At 42.7% G+C, this 11,608-nt stretch overlaps 1 protein-coding gene across 1 annotated transcript in view; it reads left to right on the top strand.

Annotated features, from left to right (window-relative positions):
• Nucleotides 1-1,587: 1,587 nt before the first annotated feature.
• Nucleotides 1,588-11,608, top strand: part of TRAF3IP2 (TRAF3 interacting protein 2) — a 44,040-nt gene continuing 34,019 nt past the window's right edge. Inside the window, exon 1 of the mRNA XM_082250003.1 lies at nucleotides 1,588-1,718. The gene's annotated coding sequence lies outside the window, so the exon portion shown is untranslated. The remainder of the gene's footprint in view (nucleotides 1,719-11,608) is intronic.

Here is an 11,608-nt window from a genome sequence, read left to right as displayed (position 1 = left end):
TTAAAAAAGCAGAATGTAGCCATCAGCATTGTCACTGTGGATTCACAAGCCTGTGGCTTGTCAGTCAGGGTAGATTACGGTCTGAGGCTTTTTTTTTTTAGGGGTTGGGCTTAGCCCCTTAGTTCCAGTGAAGGCATACCAAGACATTTTGGACAATTTCATGCTCCTAACTTTGTGGGAACAGTTTGGGGAGATCCCCTTTCTGTTCCAACATGACTGAGCACCAGTACACAAACAAGGTCCATAAAGACATGGATGAGCGAGTTTTGGGTGAAGGAACTTGACTGGTCTGCACAGAGTCCTGGCCTCAACCCGATAGAACACCTTTGGGGTGAACTAGAGCGCAGACTGCAAGCCAGGCCTTCTCTCCAACATCAGTGCCTGACCTTACAAATGCGCTTTTGGAAGAATGGTCAAACATTCCCATAGACACACTCCTAAACCTTGTGAACAGTCTTCCCAGAACAGTTAAAGCTGTTATAGCTACAAAGGGTGGGCCAACTCAATATTGAACCCTACGCAGTAAGACTGGGATGCCATTAAAGTTCATGTGTGTGTAAAGGCAGGCGTCCCAATACTTTTAAGAAAGAAAGAGAACAGGGTACTTCTCCATACCAGTATATGGTACAGCAGGCACATCAGAAATATGGAAGGTTGGGGTAACAAACACATTAAAGTAGAGCTAAAGGCAAAACTTTTTTTTTTATTTTGGACAGAGAAAGGGGAGGTTGTCATCTCTATCCTATTCGGGAGATTTGCCTTCACTTCCTGTCTCATACCCAAAACAGGAAGCGAGAGAAAATCTCCCCAAAGCACAGAAATCGCAGATGTCATCAGAACTAGTATCCCCACTAGATTTCCCTCTATTTCTGTTCTGGAGCAACCCTGAATTTGAGATTCTGTTTCACTTCTTGTGATAACAATAAGGCGTCTTGCACATGATACTCCTGTTTGAGCATGTACTTTTTCAGACTTTTTGTTATGTATTTGCGCGTATTTATGCGCATTTTTCACGCGAAAACTTATTCCTGCGTTCTTGTTCTGTATAATAAGTTCTGCACAATATGGAATTGTCATTTGCGTATGAGGCATAATTTACTGGCAATAAAAGCAGAGTTTTCTATTTATTTATTTTTTTACAGAAGGATGCACAGCGCTTGTTTACGTGCCTGTGTGCACAGGCATATTACAAGTAATGGGCTGTATTTTAGCTGTATTGAGCTTTTTCAAGCTGCAGTGTACAAGAGGCCTATGCAGGACAAATAGAGTGACTCTCCCTAATTGTGACACAGACAGGAATAAAAACCTGACAGGTGTTCTAATCCTTCTCTACACCATTCAAACTAAAAAAATAAGTGTTGCCTTTAGTAATAGTTAGTATCTTCTTTTTCTGTATGGCTCTGTTTTAATGCTTTTTAACCATCCGACAGGGTCGTCTTTTGAAGTGCACTAACTGCTCCAAATGTTATTTGTCTCTGGTCACTATGCACATGGCCTATTTCAGTTTACCCATTCACTATATACTTGCTCATCTGGCTCTTCAGCCTGTAATCCTAGCTACGTCTTACGTCATAGGGAGGAGAGAATTTGCATAAAATGTGCGTGATATTGAAAACCAGTTCCTCTTCCTGGTTGTACGCTCACCTCTGAGTCCTGAAATACGCAGATTCAGCACAGATTTCAACACTTTGTTAAATTCAGAGATTATTCTTACCCAGGTTAGTACCTTAAAGTCAAATATTTTCCATGTAAATAGTTGATTTGTGTTTGAAAGTGCATGTCCAGAGTGAAAGTATCACATCCTATTTGTATGCTGAGTTCATATGCTCTCGGATAGATTGGAAATACGAGGTTTGCGGCGTACATTTCAGGCAATTCTTTATCCTGTTGGACATCATATTTACTAACTATCCTTCAGCAAGGGAACAAGGCAGGTCAGAACTTTTTCCTCACAAGCTGTGAGTGCAGATGTTACAAAATATAATGTAAACAGCAGCAATAAGCAAATTTTGATCGAATTTGTTTACAAATTTGTATAGGGTCTCAATTTACAATGACATACATGCATTTACAGGACATTTCTTAAGCAGAGTTCCACTCATTTTTACAATTTACTAGCATCTACATGCCTATCCGCATTGCATTTACAAACGGCTAATTATTATTATTTTTGTTTTCTAAATACCTTATTTTAGATGTCTTAATGCGGCACTTCTGGTCTGGCCGCCTAGGCGATGTCATCACAAGGCGATTCCTATGGACTCCTGGGATGTCGGCGTCATCTATCCCAGGAGTCCATGGGAATCGCCTAATACTGAAACCTCACATGATTTCGGGGGGGATTTAGGAAGGAAGAAACAGCGGCACACAGTGGCATGACCGTGCAGGTGCGAGACTGGGAGGTCTATGATGGGTAGTCAGCTGCATTAAATCCCAGAAATAAAGACAAACAGGCTTCAGATGCCCACGACAGCAATGGACCCTGCCAGCTTCCAAAATCAGGTTAGTTTTTAGGGTCCATTCACACTAGCGCGACTTGTCAGACGACTTGGTCGCCTGACAAGTCGCGGTGGGTTGCTCGCCATTGAATAGTACAGGACCCGTTCTAATAGGAGTGACACAAGTCGCTCCGACTTAGAAAAAGGGTCCTGTACTACTTTGGGGCGACCTGGAGGCGACTTGCATTGACTTCAATGATATGAAGTCCGTGCAAGTCGCGCCGAGGTCGCGGTGCACTGTGCACCGCAACTTCACAGGTCGCCCCACCAAGTCGTGTCGCCGCAGTCTGAACGGGGTCTTAATGATTTAAAAAAACAACATTACTGACAGTATCCAAATGTTACAACAGAAGTATTAAAGAATAACGGGGGAGCATTTATAAAAGGAAATTGAATTGGGGGACTGGAACTCCGCTTTAATGCTGATAAATGCATGCAGTGGGTGGCGATGAGTTCCTGCACCTAGTAAGCCCAGAGTAAAACAGAACCATTGTGTAGTAGGAAGCAAAGTCCGCAAATGTAATGATCCAATATGGCTGCCCCCAGGGACAGATGATATTACAAACATTGCATAAAACAAGGTTTTTTTAAATTTCATTAAAACATTACCATTTAAGGTCTGCCCTATAGCAGTTTTACTGCTACAGGGCAGCACCTCTGTGTCAGATCCAGGGCCGGGACAAGGGGTGGGCAGGAGGGTCGGTTGCCCTGGGCGCAATGGTTTATTGCAGGGATGGGGGGGCACCTTGACCCTAACCATAAGGGAAGGGGGGGCGAAGTTTGGCATCCTTGCCCTGGGCATTGGATGACCTTGTCCCAGCACTGGCCAGATCACGTATAAATACTGGGTAGAGGGCACGCATGTGCGCCGCCACCGCCTCACTTCCGCTGTTAGAACAAAGGGGAGGTATGTGGTGCTTGCTAATATTACAAAAATACCAAATGTTTGAATATGTATACAACAAAAAATAATAAATATGAAATAAACAAAACAATTGTTAGTACACCTAGACAAATGTGCATATATTATTGAAAAATAGTATATAAAGTACCACAGTGCTATATCACAGTCAATTGCTAACTTGTGCAAATATGCAACAATAGACCATAAATATAGCAGCAACAAAATTGATTGAAGTGATAGGTGAAAAAAAAGTGACTTCAGTGTAAACTCAATCAAAAAAACAGTCAATATAAGAAAAAATAAAATAGATTAAAAAATCATGAAAAATCTTGGTGTTCTTCGAAGGCGACTGGTGATCGTGAGAAAACACTCGTGCTCCCCTCACTCCCAGGACCGCACTCAACAGATAAGAAAACCCCAACAGGGGTAGCAGGCATTTCTAATAAGAGGGATGGTACTCATATGGATATCCAGTTAAAGACCACGATGCCGGCAGATGGTGCATATACTGTAATCACATATACCCGGAATATGTAGGAATAAAAGAGTTTAGATAGTGTAATACCATTTAATCCCAATGCTGTTTATTAAAAAGAAATGGTACTCACAAAAAGAGCGAGAGCGAGAGCCAAGCGGTGGGTACCGCAGACTCCATGTCCTCCAGCACCCGCCGATCATCAGTCAGGGAGATAGAACTGCAATCTGCCTATGTAAACAAGGCAGATTGTCGTTCTGACAGGAGGGAAGACATGGATCCTGTGTCTCTGCAAAGCAGGGACTAGGATTCATGTCTACCACTAGTAAAAGCACCTCCCACATTTTTTCTGACCTGAAAGGTAATGTCATAATGTGCTAGTATGCATCTCATACTAGCACATAATGTTATGTTTACCTGGAAACGAAACCCGCCAGCGATTCGCTGCAATGACGTAACTCCCGCGCATGCGTGGAGTAGCCGCCGTTTATGGCACAGGATTGTGAAGAAATGGCCCAGGTGGCCGTTTCTACAGAGCACATGTGCCAGGGATGTCATCAGCTGCATATACAGTAAATTTCTCCTAAATAGTGCATGTTTAGGAGATATTTACAATGCCTATACGTAAGCCTTATTGTAGGCTCACCTAGAGGTACAAGTCAGAAATTGAGTTTTCTCCCAGTTTAACCCCTTCCCAGTGTCATTAGTAAAGTCTAAGCACATATTTTTAGCCCTGATCACTGAATTAGTGTCACTGATTCCCAAAAAAGTGTCAGTGTCAGAATGTCCACCGCAATATCACAGTTCCGCTATAAGTCGCTGATCGCCACCATTACTAGTAAAAAATAAATAAATAAATAAATAAATAAAAATAAATAAAAATAAAAATATCCCATAGTTTGTAAACACTATACATTTTTAACAAACCAATCAATATATGCTTATTAGGATTTTTTTTTTTTTTTACTAATAACATGTAGCAGAATATAAAGAAGATGGGGTTTCATATAACCCTCATCTTCTATATGGAATGGCAGAAGGGGTTTAGTTATTCAAAAAATTTAGGTGGTAACAAGGTTAGTTCAATAGGTTTATTTAGGCCTAGTTAATTCAGCCAGCTTCAGTAGAATGAACTTTTGACCTGGGCTAATCCTTGGGTCAAGGTTTCCCGCTCTTAGGCTTCAGGTATCTGGGCAGAATTTAAATTATTGCTGCTTTCCCGCCCTTATCTAAGGTATCGCTAGGCAGATTAGCGCGTGCCCCCCGAACTCCCGCCTGAATTCCCCTGCTCTTGACTGAAATCCAGTTCTAGCTGGCTCTGCGGGGGGCTATTTAAGTGGTGACCGAGGGTCTCCTGGTCACTTCATCTCCTCAGGACCATTCTACTGCTGTCTCCCCGGACCCCTGCCGTCATGAGCCTTGTCAGACAGCTACTAGAGCGAGCCGGTGAAGCGGGTGGAGAAGCCTGGGTCAGGCGTTGTCTACAGCTACCTTTGTCGGAAGAGCCAGGATCCGGTCCGGCCGCGGTGGAAGAAGACGGAGGTCGGGTCCCAGTAGCCATCGACGGCGGAACTGCGGGCGCGGAGAGGAGACCCACGGAGGAACGGTCACACTCGGCGGCGGCATCGGAAGGAGAAGAGAGGTCACCGGACATGCGCAGTGTCGTGGCCCCCGTAATATCCGGTACGGAGGCCGGGGCAGCAAAGAGAACGAGGATGCCCCGGAAGTCTTTTTCTCCCTCTACAGGTGGCGGTTCCGGTTCTTCGCGGAGGCGGTCGCCGAAGAAGAGGTCGTCCGGGAGAAAGGATGCGGACGCCCCCGGGAGGACATCGAGGAGCCGGAGCTCGTCGGGACGCAGGACGGGAGCGGAGGATCCAGGGGTCACAGGTCGCACCGAGGCCGCCACTAACACCACCAGGGTAGCGTCGGCAGACGTCCCTAACGCCGGTATTCCAGCTCTGCCATTGAGGGGTGAGTCCTCTTCTCGAGAAATGGCAGGAATGTTTTCAATGATGTCTGACATTTTGCAGGAATTTAGGAATGTGTCCGGGCATTTAAAAACTATGGCACCGTCCCCTGCTAATGTCTGGGTTGCGCCACCTTGTGGTGGTTTATCAGTTGGCAATCCTTTATCAGTTAGCAATCCCTCTTTGGCGCCACCTTGTGGGGATTTATCAGTTAGCAACCCCTCTTTGGATAACTCTGCTTTTGAGATAGCTCAGTCTCAAAATTTGCCCGAGACAAGTTTGAGGGAGCCTTTAGTGTGTGAGATATCCCCTCTAGGATATCATTTGTCCGAATCCATGAAAGAAAAGATTTGGCAGGGAGTTTATATCGACATGCTGTCATTGTTGCCCTCTGCCAAAGAATTTGTGTCCAAACCTGAGAAAAAAGAAGAAGAAGAGAGGAGACGCCCTATAACAAAAACATTTAACAATTGGTTACAGGCTTTCCTTATATTTTCCAGTGTTTTGTGTGAAAAGGCTCCAAAGAAAAGTGTAGGTTTGTTCCAGCACATTGACATCGTGCTGGAAGCTTACAAAAACTTTGGGGGGAACGTCATGGTTCCACTATGACGTTGCCTTTAGACAAAAACTAGCAGTTCAGCCTTCCCTAATATGGGGAGTAAAGGACGTAGGTTTGTGGCTTGATCTTTTCTTGCCACAACGGTCCTTTCTCCCGAAACAGCCTGTTAACCCACAATCTACAGGCGGGCAGACCTTTAAAAAAGGCATCTGCTTCAATTTTAACAAATCGCAGTGTAGGTGGCCTGGATCGTGTAAGTTTAGACACGAATGCGCTTTCTGCGCTGGGCCACATCCGGTTTTTAAATGCTTTAAAAAGCTGTCCAGCAATCAGCAAGCTGTTCAAAAAAGCTACCACCCCAGTGAGGCTCCCAGAAATGTTCCCCTGGTTAGTCAGGTACCCAGACCAGGAGAAAGCACGCCTATTAATTGACGGCTTTACCTTTGGTTTTTCTTTACCGCCTTTTAAAGGCAAGGGTTGCACTGTCCACAACAATCTTAGATCGGTTGATGGTTTACAAAACATTGGAAAAATTTTTTATGGAACTCAGGGAGGGTAGGTTTGCGGGTCCGTTTTCTGAACCACCTTTCCAACATTTCAGGATTTCACCTTTGGGAATTGTTCAGAAAAAGGAGCCAAATACATATAGGTTGATCCATCACCTATCCTACCCTTTGCATGACTCCCTCAATGACGAGATAGATGACAGCATGGCATCTGTTCACTACGCAACTTTCGAGGATGCTTTGGTCAAACTTAGGTCTGCAGGACAAGGTGCTTTGTTGGCGAAAGCCGACATAAAGTCAGCCTTTCGCCTGCTACCTATCCACCCTAATTCCTTTAATTCTTTAGGTTTTTACTTTAGGGACAAATTTTATTTTGATAAGTGCCTGCCAATGGGCTGTTCTTTATCCTGCTTTTATTTTGAAACTTTTTCCTCTTTTTTAGAATGAGTGGTTTCTCAAATTACGGGTTCACATCTTTTAGTCCACTATCTGGACGATTTTTTATTTATAGGTCCTGTTTTTTCTAACACTTGTGCCTATCTGCTGGAGGTCTTTATGCAGATTTGTATGAAATTCGGGGTGCCCCTAGCTGAGGAAAAGACTGTTTTTCCATCCCAATGTATAGTTTTCTTAGGCATCACGATAGATTCGGAAAAGATGGAATTCAGACTGCCGGAAGAAAAAATTGAGAAGCTGCGAGTCTCCCTGTTATGGATGATCAGACAAAAGAAGGTTTGTTTAAATAAACTGCAAGCTTTACTAGGTTTATTGGCTTTTGCCTCAAGGGTGATGCCAATGGGAAAAAAATTTTCTAGAAGGATTTACGCTGCTACTGCAGGTCTGAAATCCCCTTCGTCTCATGTTAGAATCACCGGTGAGATGAAGGAGGATCTTTTAGCTTGGCTTCAATTTTTGCTTTATTTTAATGGATCCACAATCTGGCAGGAGCAGTTCATTCTGGATGAAGACTTTCTGCTCTTTACAGATGCAGCTGGTTCAAAGGGCTTTGCCGCGATCTGGCGCACGCATTGGTGCGCAGCACCATGGTGCGACAGCTGGAAGGCATCCGGCCTCATTCGCAACATTGTTTTATTAGAATTGTTCCCGATAATAGTGGCAGTAGAGTTATGGGGTCATCAATTTAGGAACAAAAGGATTTGCATTAGGACTGACAACAAGGGCGTACTCTTCGCCATTAATTGTCTCTCCTCTAAATCGCCTCCAGTCACGATTATGTTGCGTTATTTGGTAGCAAAATGCTTGCAATTTAACATCTGGCTCAAAGCCTCCTTTGTTCCTGGAAAAAGCAACGTTTTAGCAGACTGTCTGTCTCGTTTCCAGATGGAACGTTTCTTTCATCTGCTACCGGAGGCAGACACTGCTGGACATCATTGCCCCGATCGGTTGTGGACATTGATTTAGGATTTATTTATGATAACATTGATCAGTCTTTGGCCCCGTCCACGATGGCTAGATATCGATCAGCTTGGGGTTTATGGCTTCAACACCTTGGTTCGTTGGGGCTGTCGGAGGATTCATTCTCCGAAGTGTTGGTGTTATCATTTTTAAATATGCTTTTCAAGCAAAAATTTTCTTGGTCACATGTGAGCAAAATTCTGGCGGGAGTATCTTTTTTCGGGAAGCTAAAAAATCATCCGGCCTGTTTGTCATTTTTTTCGGTCCACCAGGCCATGAAGGGCTATAGGAAGAGAAATTTTAGATTAGATGACAGAAAGCCTATTTCATTGGAGTTATTGAATAGGATTTGCGGGGCCCTGGACAATGTGTGCTTCTCTGGTTATGAAGCACAGTTGTTCCGGGCAGTGTTCTCGACAATGTTTTTTGGTGCCCTTAGAATTTCAGAGCTTATTCCGGACAGGAGGTTGGGTTATACAGGATTGAGAGTTCAGGATTTAAATATTTATGTATCCAGCGTAACAATATTTTTGGCCCGTTCTAAAACAGATCAGCTGGGGTTGGGTAAGCAAATAGTTCTACATGAGTTCAGGGGAGCGCCTGTTTGTCCAGTTGCTCTGTTAAAAGAATTCCTTTTAATTAGGCCAGTAGGGGAGGAAATTTTATTTGTTCACAGGTCCGGAAAACCGGTTTCTCGTTACCAATTCACTGCTGTGTTTAAAATGTGCTTGAAGTTCTTGAATGTAAGTGCTGAAAGTCTGTCTACACATTCATTTCGCATTGGTGCTGCGACAGAAGCAGCTAGGTGGGGATTGGGAGTGGAAGATGTTAAGAGGATTGGTAGATGGACTTCTAATTGTTACAAGTCCTATATACGTCCTAATGATGTTGTTTAATTTCAGGTAAAAAAATTACTATCTGGATTATCGGCCATTCATATATTCACTGGGCCCATCTCCGAGCTAAGAAGAGAGTGTATTCGGACAATTTGGGATTGGACAGAGGCAGTTACAAGGTTATGTGGTTCAGTAATAGGGGTATGGTTTGGTCGGAGCTAGTTCCAGCAGTTTCCAAGCTAATGTTAAGTTTTCCCCTTCCTGACATCTTAGTTGTCCACTTAGGGGGAAATGATTTAGGAAAATTAAAAACCCTCGATTTGCTCTATGCGATTAGGAACGATCTAGCGATCATACAAAGTAAACTCCCTAGCGCCCGTTTGGTTTTTTCAGAAGTGGTTCCGAGACTGGTATTTTGTTAAATGCCGGGATTTGAAACCGCTTGAAAGGATGAGGAAGCGATTAAATAGGGATTTAGCAAAACTGTTGAGAGATATAGGGATTGTTTGTTATAGGCACATGGAGTTAGAGGGTGGTTTAGAGGGCCTCTATTGGAAGGATGGGGTTCATTTATCGGAAATTGGTTTGGACATTCTAAACAATAACTTAGGGAGCTGTATTGAGCAGGCCGCGAGGTGGGTTGGTGGTGACAGGCACAAAGGTGTTGCCTGTCTGGTGGAAAATGTTATTTTAAAATGTTGATGTCATAGTGTCAGCCCGAGCCGTCTGGCTGGGCTGCTGGATGTTTTTTATCTTTAAAAGTGAAGTTGAATAAAATAAAGTATCTGAGTATTTATATATTTATTAAGCCAATAATAAAAAAACAGCCGCGGCCTTTGTCCAAACCAATTTCCTGTGTGGTCTTATTTATTTCAGGTTTATTTGCTTAGGGGGTTTTTTAAATTAAATTATTAGGGCATCCTGAGTGCCATTTCCATATAAAGAAGATGGGGTTTCATATAACCCTCATCTTCTAAATGGAATGGCAGAAGGGGTTTAGTTATTCAAAAAATTTAGGTGGTAACAAGGTTAGTTCAATAGGTTTATTTAGGCCTAGTTAATTCAGCCAGCTTTAGTAGAATGAACTTTTGACCTGGGCTAATCCTTGGGTCAAGGTTTCCCGCTCTTAGGCTTCAGGTATCTGGGCAGAATTTAAATTATTGCTGCTTTCCCGCCCTTATCTAAGGTATCGCTAGGCAGATTAGCGCGCCCCCCCGAACTCCCGCCTGAATTCCCCTGCTCTTGACTGAAATCCAGTTCTAGCTGGCTCTGCGGGGGGCTATTTAAGTGGTGACCGAGGGTCTCCTGGTCACTTCATCTCCTCAGGACCATTCTACTGCTGTCTCCCCCTCCCCCCCTCCCTTATTTGTCGCGGCCAGTTATTTTAATTATTGGCTTGTTGCTGTCGCCTTAGCCAAGGTGCTGGGGTGGACTGTTGTTGTTTTTTTTAAAAAAAAAAAAAAGTATTTATTTGTGTGTGGTGGAAAATGTTAATTTAAAATGTTGATGTCATAGTGTCAGCCCGAGCCGTCTGGCTGGGCTGCTGGATGTTTTTTATCTTTAAAAGTGAAGTTGAATAAAATAAAGTATCTGAGTATTTATATATTTATTAAGCCAATAATAAAAAACAGCCGCGGCCTTTGTCCAAACCAATTTCCTGTGTGGTCTTATTTATTTAAGGTTTATTTGCTTAGGGGGTTTTTTAAATTAAATTATTAGGGCATCCTGAGTGCCATTTCCATACATATTGCCCTAAATTAATGAAGAAGTTAGATTTTTTTTAAATGTTTATTGGATAGCGGTTTTATAGCAGAAAGTAATATATATATATATATATATATATATATATATATATATAATTTTCTTTTTTTTTTTTCAAAATTGTCTGTCTTTTTTTGTTGATAGCGCAAAAAATAAAAAACACAGAGGTGATCAAATACCACCAAAAGAAAGCTCTATGTGTGGGGAAAAAAAAGAACATACATTTTATTTGGGTACAGTGTCGCACAATGGTGCAATTGCCAGTTAAAGTAATGCAGAGCAGTATCGCAAAAATGGCCTGGTCATGAAGGGGGGTAAATCTTCCTGAGGTCAAGTGGTTAATATGGTTATTTAAATCAAGCCCCCAAATCTGTAAATATAGTTAAGTATCTTTTTTTTCTGCAGTAACAAGAGCTGAGCAGACACACCAGTTTGCTAACAGGTCATGGCTGTACATGACATCTTCGTATCTCATGCCCCCTGTAATGTCCAAGATGAATACAGGAAATCATCCCTAGCAATTTAAATAAAAGCACACTTATCCTTTAGGTATGATCACAGTACTTTCACAAAAATTCTGATACTAGCAAACTGCAGTATGAAATGTATCACTTCACAGAAAAGTCTAGAAAAAAAATACAGTATTCAGTAATTACTATAGTCCGTGTCATTTCATTTATTTAGAT

This window comes from Pelophylax lessonae (assembly GCF_965119305.1).
Source record: "Pelophylax lessonae genome assembly, chromosome: 3".
NCBI classification, from domain to species: Eukaryota; Metazoa; Chordata; class Amphibia; order Anura; family Ranidae; genus Pelophylax; species Pelophylax lessonae.
Note: the sequence above shows the minus strand (reverse complement) of the source record. Positions and strands in the feature narration are given on the sequence as shown.